Source organism: Pangasianodon hypophthalmus, chromosome 13, assembly GCF_027358585.1.
Source record: "Pangasianodon hypophthalmus isolate fPanHyp1 chromosome 13, fPanHyp1.pri, whole genome shotgun sequence".
NCBI classification, from domain to species: domain Eukaryota; kingdom Metazoa; phylum Chordata; class Actinopteri; order Siluriformes; family Pangasiidae; genus Pangasianodon; species Pangasianodon hypophthalmus.
In genome coordinates, this window is record NC_069722.1 from 4,014,358 (window position 1) to 4,026,420 (window position 12,063).

General features: G+C 40.2%; 1 protein-coding gene across 2 annotated transcripts in view; it reads left to right on the top strand.

Moving 5' to 3' along the window:
- Window positions 1-3,465: 3,465 nt before the first annotated feature.
- map3k3 (mitogen-activated protein kinase kinase kinase 3) overlaps window positions 3,466-12,063 on the top strand; it is a 29,600-nt gene continuing 21,002 nt past the window's right edge. The window contains exon 1 of one of the 2 annotated variants that reach the window (XM_026916864.3): window positions 3,466-4,682. The gene's annotated coding sequence lies outside the window, so the exon portion shown is untranslated. The remainder of the gene's footprint in view (window positions 4,683-12,063) is intronic. The other variant, XM_053239075.1, reaches the window with a different exon arrangement.

The following is a 12,063-nucleotide window of genomic DNA, read 5'->3' on the forward strand; positions in this document are numbered from 1 at the left end:
CAAACACAGATCTGAGCAGTTAAAGGTTATTACTGTTTGCTGTTGTAAATTTTTTATAAATTGTTTTAGGCCCAAAATAGTTGCAAAGTGTTTGAGTTGCTTTCTGTGATAAGGAAAAGAGAGGGAGATGAAGAATGACAGAAGGCAGGAAGCAGAGTTAACCACATATTTATAATATTGTAATACACCCAGCTTGGTGCACTACTTATGCTTGTCCATTGAGTGGCGCCATTTCCTAAAATATATATTTATAACACTCTTTGACTACTCCAAGGGGAAAATGAGATCCTTCATCTTTTAATGAACACCAAGTGCTGAACTGGCCCCATTTTTGTAAGCTGGTAAAGTCGTTGATTAAATTAAGTCAAACACCTAATTAAATGTTTCTTAACTAAAACCCTGTCTGCGAGAGCATCTTAATTTATTAAAGTTTATGAATATATTAAAGCTCCCATGTATGCTGCCTGTGTAGGACCTAATGCTTAAGGCTGCTGTAAGCAACGTCAACAGTCCTTGACAATGCCCCCGTGACAATGATAGCATGAAACCATGTAAACCATGCAAACATGCAAACCATGTCTTCATGGAGCTCGCATTGTGCACGGGGCATTGTCATCCACAACCCTTCTCCAAAGAAATACACACACATGGTGTAACTACTGCTACTGAGCAAACAAATCTAACAGCTCTACATACAACTGTCTGAATGTTATTTTGACTAGCTAAGTCTATGGCTAGCTAACAATAATACCTTGCTGGAGTACATGTAATACTAGTTTGGTACTATGTTCTGCATGCTAAAATCAAGGCTACCGTAAAATAGGGGACAGTGGGATAGTCACTGCCTCAGTTACCCCACCCAGAGGCCACAGAGCATCTGATATTCTCTGTACACTTTTCGGGTCACAAGTTTCAGCATTAAGAAAGATGTTTTTCAATGCTAGTCAAATTACCTCTATTTTGTGACACAAGGCAGTAACAGAAATGCTGGAAGTCTGGCTTGCAAGACTACAGTGGAGATGATTCCAAGGGCCCTGAGTATACAGGGGGTCAGCAGAACTCTTGGGAACAGAAGTTGCCCAAAGCACAGTTACAGTTTGAGAAGATTACAGACTCTACCAATACCTAGCAGGAAAATTAATTACTTGTAGAACTAAAATAGAGAAAGCTTTGCATCATTCAAGGTCATCTTAAAAGGTTTTGTATGTCTTGGCAAGAGAGGCATGGTGGTACAGTGGTAGTGTTGCCTCAGGGTCCCTGGTTTGATCCTGAGCTTGGGTTACTCCCTGTGTGGAGTTTCACATGTTCTCCCAGTACCCATGTGGGTTTAATCTAGGTCCCCCAGTTTCCTTCTCCTCCCAAAAACATGGTGATAGCTGGACTGGCTATGCTAAATTTCCCCTAAGTGTGAATGTGTCTATATGGGACCCTGCAATGGACTGGTGTCCCATCCAGAGTGTATTTGTGTCCATTGTTCCTGGAATAAGCTCTGAATCCACAAAGCTCTGAATCCACAAAGACCCTGACCAGGATAAAGTGGGTTTTGGAGATGAATGAATGAATGAATGAATGAATGAAGTCTTGGCATCTGACCTTGTTTTTATGACACTCTGTCTAAAATGAAATTTAAAATAATCATTATCTTCAAGTTTAATAGTGTAAAGTCCAAATGTTATTTAAAAATGGTATGTTATTCATACCAGTGACATCATGGGACAGGAGGTGTGAACTGACATTAAACTGCTGGGGCAAATGTGCTAGGCCACATTGTGAGTAGGTGGCAGCGTTGCATACCTATCAAAGTCAGGTAAAGTAAGAGAATAAAAGATAGAAATGCAGATGACCATGCTCAACGGTACTGGTGGAAACAAGCTGCCCTAAAGTGTGCTGCCATCGCAAATCTAATGGTTTGCTTAACTGAAGTTTGCAAAGTGGCTCCTGTGGGGATATCAGTTTTGGATCAGCACTGGATATCAGGTGATACTGACAAATATATACATTTACAGCTTTACAGCAACTTACATCAAAAATATATCCTGATGCTCATACAGGATCAAGCTAAAACCCTGTTAGAGAGGGATAGCAAGTCCAGCACACAAGTTGAGGGCTTATACTTAAATTAGTGTTCATTTAAGTGATTGGTGAAGTGATAGGTCTTTAGTCTTTGTTTGAAGACAGTCAGGGGAAGTTCATTCCACCACCTGAGTGTCAGGACAGAGAAGAGTCTTGATTCTTGTCTTCCTTGTATCATGAGATATGGTGGGTTGAGTTGAGCCATGCTAAATGCTTGAAGGAAACATGGTACCAAGCAGGGTTTGCTAAGTGCCTTCGGATACACTACATGGCCAAAGGTTTGTGGACATCTGACCGTCGCACTTATATGTTCTTTTTGAACATCGTATTCCAGAATTAGCACCCACTTTACTGTTATAGTAAGCTCCACTCTTCTGGGAAGGCTTTACACTAGATGTTGGAGCGTGGCTGTGGGGATTTGTGTTCATTCAGCCACAAGAGCATTAGTGAGGTCAGGCACTGATGTTGGGCGAGGAGACCTGGGGTGCAGTCAGCGTTCCAGTTCATCCCAAAGGTGTTCAGTGGGGTTGAAGTCAGGGTTGTGTGCAGGACACTCGAGTTCTTCCACTCCGACTTTGGCAAACCATGTCTTCATGGAGCTCGCTTTGTGCACAGGGGCATTGTCATGCTGGAACAGGTTTGGGCCTCTTAGTTCCAGTGAAGGGAAATTGTAATGCTACAACATACAAAGACATTCTATAAAACTGTGTGCTTCCAACTTTGTGACAATAGCTTGGGGTGTGATGTGTTTGACAGTTAGGTGTCCACAACCAACTTTTGCCCATATAGCTTAAGAAAGGGGTCCATGTTTGGCTTTGTGTGGACAGCTAAAGGAAGCCAGTGGAGGGAATACAGAAATAGGGTGATGTAGGAGAACTTGGGGACATTGCAAACAAGGTGTGCAGTATTGAAACATGGAAAATGTGATTGTGGAATCCCTAAATTTCAAAACTACCTACTTCTGATACAAGGATGTCTAGTGTAGACAGAAACATGGAAAACTGGAGAAGGATTTCTGAGAAAACTTTTCACTTTTAAGGATTTCTGAGAACACTTTTTCAGGGTGAAGTGGAAACCGTCACTTTTGCAATAACAATACTGGAAAAGGTCGGTGTGTTGTCTTCTAAGAGCGTTCCGTTAATAACGGTTTTTTACTGTACCGAGTGCACGCGTGCTCACAGGTTAAACACTAGCTAGCACGGTTGCCAGGTTGCGCGAACTTCCCGTGGAAGTGCGTTATTTATTTAATATACTTATCTGGCTAGGGAAATAAACGACGATTTTCCACCTTTTAGCTACAGACTAATGTATTTTAATTTGAACTATTATTTGTTTACTGCGAGGTTTTAAAAGTTCCAATCTGGCAACCCCTGTAGATAGTGTACAGCACGCGGATGGGAACACAGCCGCAGTGAGAAGTCGCGCGCCCCCGGTTGTACCCAGTGTTTATTCTCTTCCACTGCTCCATTAGCTGTCATGTTACAAGACACGGATATGAGATTTATCAGCCGTATGCGTTTCTGCTGGCGTGCACGAACCGTCAGGCTCTGAGGACGACCTTCTTTTTCCACCTACTGCGGGATTCAAAAACTTTTCTCTCGTTAAAGGAAGCGAGCACACGGGTTCCGGTGGCCGCCGAACTGCCTTTCTTCTTCTTCGGATTCATTCTGGAGATTCTTCGGTGTTTGCAATCACGTTAGAAAAGTGCTTAGTGCTTTCGTAGCTTTTTCAACACGGTTCATGAACACTCTGTTGATGCTTAATAGCTTAAATAAAGCTTAAATAAAAGGCGCGTTGCTCTCTGAAAGCAGGTTCGGCTCTCGAGCTCGGAACAGTCGCGCGACGTAGTAGCGCGCGACGCTTGTTTAAAAAAGTTTAAATAATAACGGAATTTAACGGTCAATTTCGAAACATCATCGCGAGCGCCTTTAATCGCCATTTTGTCATGAAACTAGGTTGTGCGCTAGTCTTTTCTTTCACCTTTGGCTTTTTTTTTTTTCAAGTTAAGCTGAAGTGACTCATGAAAGTTATTTATTTTGGATGAAAAGTGAAACCAAGCCTCAGTTTGAAAGCACACTGACCCGACAGAGTGAGAGGAGGAGAAAAAAATCTGCAAAGTTAGCAGAAAAAGGAGGCATCAAAATCACGGAAATCGCTCTGAAATGGATTTCATAAAGGCAACCCGCTTACTGTTGCACCTTTTGGACTAACAGCGGGCTACACCAGCCGCCGCCATTCCGCCTTTCCACGCGGAAATAGCAGTGAATTTCTCCCCAGAGTTGCAGGGCCACTGGTTTACTCAGAGCTACGATGAAAAGGCGCCGGAGGCTTCTCGTTGTTTTTCTGAAATCGTCAGAGGAATTCCATCACTGTCGCATCATGATATGACAGCGAGGTTTGCGCTTAAAATTTATAAACTTCCTACCACCTCGGATCTCTTAAACAATGGCAGCAGCAGCAGTTTTTCCCGGTAATGGAGAAGCTAGACTTTCCCTGTCAGCATCACTGAAATAACTGTAGCGTTTACTGCTTAATAGACTGATTACACAAATACTTTGGGCTGCGCATGCGCGAAGAGAGGTCACGTGATCGGCACCCGCGAGTTTCAGGTGAGAAACAAGGGATAGGCGATACTACTCATTTTCTTCCACCATTGAATGCACTTGGTGCTAGTATCCCTATATCATTCCTGATTTCAACATTGACATGGCGTCATGTGGTACAAGGGAAATATCTTTTTATTTCCAGTCAGTGTTATTAAATCATATTAACAGTGCTTCTTTTTGCTGTTATAACAAAGTAATATACAAGTATTATTACTCCATTACTCCAGACATGCGATCCTCCTTTGTGTGTGTGGATGAAAAGCCATAAAATCCATGTACGCTGAAGAAGAAAAGTGTGAAATATCTGAAATAAACCGAGTACGGTCAGTTACCTACCATAATTATCAACGTCATGTACGGCTTGTATCTTTATTTTTCCATATGGGGTTGCTGTGTTTCGCCATTGTACGTCTTTTGTACTTCTCGGTGCGTTCTTGTGCAATATGTGCTCTTGCTGATGAAATGATTCTCTCAAGGAACATAACATCGCAACACATCTGCACTTGCGCTAGAGTGAGTAGTGGAAGTGCGAGTTGGTAACATTCTCACTGAATGCTGAGCAAAAAAAAAAAAAAACAAGCCAAACACTCGATTATATACGCTTACACCTTTGCTCTCCCTCAGAATTTCACCGCTGCTATGCTCAGGTCTAAAGGTAAACGAAATGACGAAGCTCGGGGTTTGTACAATAGCGTAATTCTATCATTATATATTAATTCATTTGGCAGACGCTTTTATCCAAATCGACTTACAGTTGAGCTGAAAAGATGAGTGTTAAGGGCCTTGCTCATGGATCCAACAGTGACAGCTTGGTGGTGAGATTCAAACTCACAACCTTCTGATGAGCAATCCAGAGTCCTAAAGCACTGAGGTACTACTCCTTAGTTTGTTACGATGAGAAGTTATATCACAGTGCACGTTTCAAAGTGTATCAGCACGTTCAAATCGTATTATTTGCGATTAATGAACTCATAATTCAAGTGTTCAAGTGGGCAGTCTCGACTTTACTCTAACCCCGCGTTCACACAAGCAAGCGACAGAGTCAGACGATTGTTCATTTTCTTTGTACGTGCACGACACTGAGCCTCGATTTCAGCAGCAAGCAACACGATTCGAGATTTTCTCCACTTTATGCAAATTAGGAATGACATGCTAAAGAGACAAATCCAAACGATTGGCTCAAATGACTCCTAGGATCAATCGTATAGTATGTGTGGGACAAAATTTTTTCATTTTCCCACTTACAACGTTCCTACCTCCAATTAGTTTCTGCAAATATGTACTGCTGGGCTCGTGAGAAAGTCAAGAAAAACTTATAACCGTAATTTTCATCTTATCCTGTCATACTGTACACGATGTCTCGTTAAATGTGTATAGAGAGATTACGTAAAATAAAGCTTGGAAGGAAATATCAGTGATCGTTGGTGTCTCTGGTGAGTGTACGTAGCTAGTTCAGCTAGCTTAGTGCTGCTAATCTGTAGTAAATCACGTGCTGTAGACTATAAATTTTGGCTACTACACTTTGTCATCGGAACTAAAAGTGCTGGATTTGATGGTTTGCCATTGCTTTCGAAGTATGAATGCCATCTGGTGCTTTAGAGAACTAAAAAATGAGTTGCGAGATCATCAGTATGACTAATTTTACCATCCTAGTAGTTCAGTCATTTGGAAGATAACTATAAAAAGTGACGAGAAAGAATGTCATCACTGCTAATTTCAAATAACAAATGACTAATTTGTACAGTATGAAGATATTTATGTAATTTCACATCTGGAGAGCTTCAGGTTTACTTCACTGTCCATATAAAACTTTCATGGAGCAGCCTTAAATTGTCGCAGTATACGTGTTAACACAACAGTAACAACAATTTCATTATGTCTTTTAATGAATTGTTATTTTCAGTACTTAATTTACTTGTGTTTTTTGTTATTGCTCAATAGTTACCATCACTGTATCAACGTCTGAGTAACTGTTCTAAGTAACAGCTGATAAGCAACCGATACTGATCTGACTTTTTCACTTGAATAATGCAGAAGCTGTTAAAAAGGTGGAATTTAGAGGACAGATGCTGTTGTTTTTTTAAGCTAATAATGTATTAAGGTAGACGACATGATTTTAACTGAGCTGCTTGTTTTTGTATACAATGAAGACAATTGTCAGTCAACATCACACGTGTACACAGCAGTAGAGCTGACTGATAGTCAGTATTGAATTGGTGCATCCCTGATTAGGAATTTAGAGAATTGCAAACACTAGTGTGTTGGAAGGTGGAAGTCAGAATTACGTCACTTCAACCTCTGTGCGTCCGAACTGCAAACTGGGGACAAAAAGCATGCAAGATTGTGTTCTGTTAACTGCGATGAGTGATGTATATTTACCTCCTCAAACCATCAAACTGTATAGCGTTATAGATTTAAAAAGCGATTATGTTTGTATATTGATTAAGCCAAACCAAATAGTAGTATGTAGAGCATAACTCATTTAAAAGTTAATAAGTGCTACTTTGTTTGGTGTTGATGTCGTGAGCAGCCATGTTGGTCTGATGTCAGTAGCAGGAAAACCTTCAAGACTTTCTGAGGTGAGGGGGCATATTTTTTTTTGTTTTTTTTTGTCGCTAGTCAGACGATGGAAATTCCAAGTCATGAGTTTTAGTTGAATGCAGCATTATAAAATGGAAAGTAAGAGTGAATTATGTTGCATTTTCTGAATACCAGAGAACATCTTAGTTTTTGTCCTTCACAGATTTAATCTGCTATTATGTTAAAAAAAAGCTGATTCTTCTTTTATTTGTAGCCAAACCAAACCGGACCAGGTGTGCTCTCAGGCTACAAAGGGGGTGCTCTCAGGAAGCCAAAAAAAAAAAAAAGAAGAAAGAACAAACCACAACTTCTAATGAAACCAAGTGATGCTCCTATATTTAGACAGTTAAACTATTTAGCAGAACCTGAAGCACGACTGAATTTTTAAAAAATGTCTTTGAAGGCCTGTTTGCGGATGTAGAAGTGTTTACTCTTCTCCTAACTCGGCTCAGCAAGAGCTTGATGTTAAGACTTGCTTACTAGTGTTGCTTGTATGAATAAAAATTGACTGTTCATTTAGTGCCAGACTGAATTCCTGGAACAGACTGAAAGCCAAAGCTTTTAAGTGAAGGGCTGAAAAAAAAGCAACGAAAAAAAAAAGATCAATACATCACATGATTACACATGCTTTATTGTAGGACTGCATCCATTTATTTTCGAAGTGGCTTTTGCTGATGATGGTGAGTCATTTTGTCAAATATGAGTTAATTGTGAGTGTAGGTCATGTTTATACCACCTGCTGGTCCTCACTGTAATGGCTTTCTGCGTAACAAGCCATCTGTTCTAGAGCAGCCTGTAACCTTTTACTGCCTATTCCTGATGTGTAGCAGGAGTGATGATTTGAACTGATCACCTCGAGGGTTTGGTGAACATCAGCAGGGATTTGTGCTGGAAGCCTCCAGCTCTGAGTGAACTCTGTAGTGTGTAGTGTCTGTAAATTACCATATGTAGAATGTCTCAACCCCAATGCTGGGAAATGCCGTTCTAGACTAAACACTTAAAGAATCGTAGGCAAAGTGGAAGAAAGACATGGAGGCATTCCAGTTGTGACATTCTAGCTAGAGGAAAGGGATACAAGCGATGCAGAGTTGTCACAGATGACAGCGTCGACAGACAAATTTTACACATTCCTACAAAAAAGCAGTTAAGACCAGGAGAAGAGTCAGCAATGTCACTAAATTTTCTCAAAATTTTCTTTAATGCGTGCTCAGAAAGTCTTTAGAAATCGACATATGACATCATAGACTGAGTTCATATTCATTGAACCATCATAATCATTTTCATATCAAAACATGTTGCATGATGTAGGAACATTTTCTGAAGACGCTTCGGTCACGGCACCACAAACGATTTTATGTATTCACATACAAATACTATAATTTCTATCAAGAACAAAATGAAGCAGTGAGGAGTCGGAAAATAGACATGATTGGTCATTGGGAACAATGATCAGTGATTAGTCATTGGGAAGAAGATTGGTGGTTTGGAAGAATGGTGATCAGTGATTGGTGGTTGGGAAGAATGGTGATCAGTGATTGGTGGTTGGGAAGAATGGTGATCAGCGATTGGTGGTTGGGAAGAATGGTGATCAGTGATTGGTGGTTGGGAAGAATGGTGATCAGCGATTGGTGGTTGGGAAGAATGGTGATCAGTGATTGGTGGTTGGGAAGAATGGTGATCAGCGATTGGTGATCAGCGATTGGTGGTTGGGAAGAATGGTGATCAGTGATTGGTGGTTGGGAAGAATGGTCATCAGTGATTGGTGGTTGGGAAGAATGGTCATCAGTGATTGGTGGTTGGGAAGAATGGTCATCAGTGATTGGTGGTTGGGAACATCAGCAGCGAGCCTGCTCTCTCAACTTGTATAACCAGAAGTTGTGATGTGAGCTGGAGAGCCAGATTGAGTGTAGGACAGTCGCTAACTTCTGCACAAAAGTCACTAGAGTTGTTGCTAGGCTATTTTTAAGAAATAAAAGCATTTCAGGACTGAAATGTCACCAATTCTAGCAACAAAATCGCTAGATTTGGCAGCAGTTGTTGTCACAGAGATGAAATGGACATGCATATATTACAATACATAACATGCACAACATTAAAAATATTTTTCTCACTCCCCATGTGTTCCATTTGTAAAAACACTGCTTAGGTAGGCAGATTTTTTGTGCGGAGTGAGATGAGATAAAGCCTGTCCCAACCAGAAAGAAACATTAAAGACCTGCAATAATTGCACAATGTAGTGTGACGTTTATCTTTTGACAGAATAACACATCTGTTTACTTCTGGTTCACTGTCAATGATATTTTCCCCTCTGTACCACTGTTTTACCTGCAATTTTTTCATAACTTATGTTACTTTCTTTTATTTAAATTTTTTTTTTTTTTGTATGTAGTGTGTAAAACCATTTTTTGTTTTGATTGTTGAATCTTTGTGTTTAATCAGATAACTGGATCACATGACAGTAGTGTAACATGACAGCTTGGTCACTGTGACCCGTTTTTACACTCTGTGCTTGGAGTAAATGCCGAAAGTGTGAGATTTAATCTGTGTTTCGCTCGAACTGCAGGAGCACCATATGCATTCCTGATATGGCGTTTGTGTGCATCAAACAAGCACGTTTTAATTGAAACATTTACGACCGTTATACATTTAATGGTTTCTGTTCTTTAAATTTAGAAAAATTAGGAAAATTATCAATGTAAATATAAATCCAACATTACAGACAATTGCTCGTTATTTTGGTTTAAAATTCACCTTAGACTGAAATATCTTCTCATTGTTTTCATTTACATTGGCAATGTGTTAGCAACAGCTATGTGCTTATCACTCAGTTTGTGATACAGACTCCTTCCGTACGTTAAATTTTTATTAGCTTTACCAGAATGAAGAACCCAGCTAAAAAGATAAAGAATCAGAGATAAAAATAGCAAAGAGAAACCTAGCGCTACTCGGGCTCACCCTTAACACTACAGTGGATTTTTTAAAAGAAAAAAAAAACCATGATATTATTTGGTTACCGGGGTCAGGGGCTGTCCCGGTGAAATTTGCACACATATGTCATACGCCAGCTCAGATGTGGCAAAAGTCATCATACCCCAACTACAAGCATGAAAAAGTGTGACCTTGCAGTGACAGGTAGGCTGATCGAGGAGAGAGAGTGACATTGCAAAGCCAAATGGGATTCAGAGAGTCCAGAACAGATGGAGTTTAGCTTTTTTCTTGCTGAGCAGGTAAGACATTTATATGGTTTCTAATTTGGTGGGAAGGATGTGAATGATACCCAGTTGTGAAGAAGAACTCATGACAGCAACTAGAAATGGGAGGGGTTTGTGTCTTTCTCTGTATTTTTGTTTTATAAACTCGGTTATATCAGTCATCCTAAGTGTTTTTTTTTTTGTATATTTATTGGTGTCTGTTTTAGCTCCTTCTTAACCTAACATGACAGACTGGAGAATGTGGCTGACTGTTGTGCCTACTGAGAGACGATTTTCACAGAAACATTGTATGCTATTAAAAACATTCTAGGTAGCATTCAGAAGGTTCTGTGGTTTGGCAGTCTTAGGGTCCCCAGATAAAAGGGGATTTTTTTTTTGGTGAGAGCATGTAATGCAATATGATGATAGCACCATAACCATAGTAAAACATTAGTCAGCAGTTGGAATCGGTATAGTTGGGTAGAAAGAGAAATAAAGACAGCAAGAAGCATTAAACTGATCAAATACTGGACCCTAGAGGACTAGAGGACTAGAGGAGGAATAGAGGACTCTACTTACTCATGTCGTCACACTTTCTACAATTAGGGAAATACACTGTGTAGACAACCTTGTTGCAACATTGATGATTACACTGCACTTGACAAAAACATGGTTATTGACCAGTTACCAACCAAGCCACAAGTTCTAATAAAGAGAAATACACGACCAAGCAGTGGTAGTTCAGTGGTAAATGTTGTGTCCTTGTTACCAGATGGTTGTGAGTTCAACTCGCAATAAAAACCAACGTTAGGCCCTTCAGGAAGGTCCCAAACTGTGAACTGCTCCGCTCAGTGCTTGGATTTGACTCTACCTCTCTCATAAGTCACTTGGTAAAGCTGCTTCCAAATGACTACATGTGACATGAATGCCTTTTTTGCAGTTCCAACATTTTTAAAATGAATTCCAACACAAGCCAGCACTGGATTAAAGGCCTAAATGGTTTCTCTCAGACAGTAACGACGGGAATAAATCGGACATGCTGCTTATGTTTGTGGTCTGTGGTTGGACCAGAGAGGAGAAAATATGCAGCTGAAAAAAAAGGACACAAATCAAAGGAAGAAGTCTGAGGAAGTAATGTAATGAGTGTTTTAGAAAAGAGCAGAGCAGTTTATAGAAGTCACTTCAGTAATGAGATACTTGTGTTTGCAGATCTACCCACAGAGACGAACAACATTGCTAACATCGTCACTGCTGAGGTAAACTAAAGAGGCCTGCTACTTGGTGGGTGTATGTTTTGGAGCCGATGACGCTTTGTCCGAATAGCCATCTGCACTATGTACATTGGGAAGTCTGTATTACAGAAATCTGTATGTACATTTGGTTAGCCCAGTTTATTTGGTTTCTAATTTGGTGGGAAGACATTGAATGATAGTCAGCTGATTTATCCTCTGTGGAATTTGTATCATTACCCAGCTGTGAAGAAGAACTCATGATAGCAACTAGAAGTGGAAGGGTTTTGTGTCTTTCTCTGTATTTTCGGATTATAAATTCAGTTTTATTAGAGTCATCCTGAGTGTTCATATTAGAGTCAAAGAGTGTTTTTTTTGCTCACC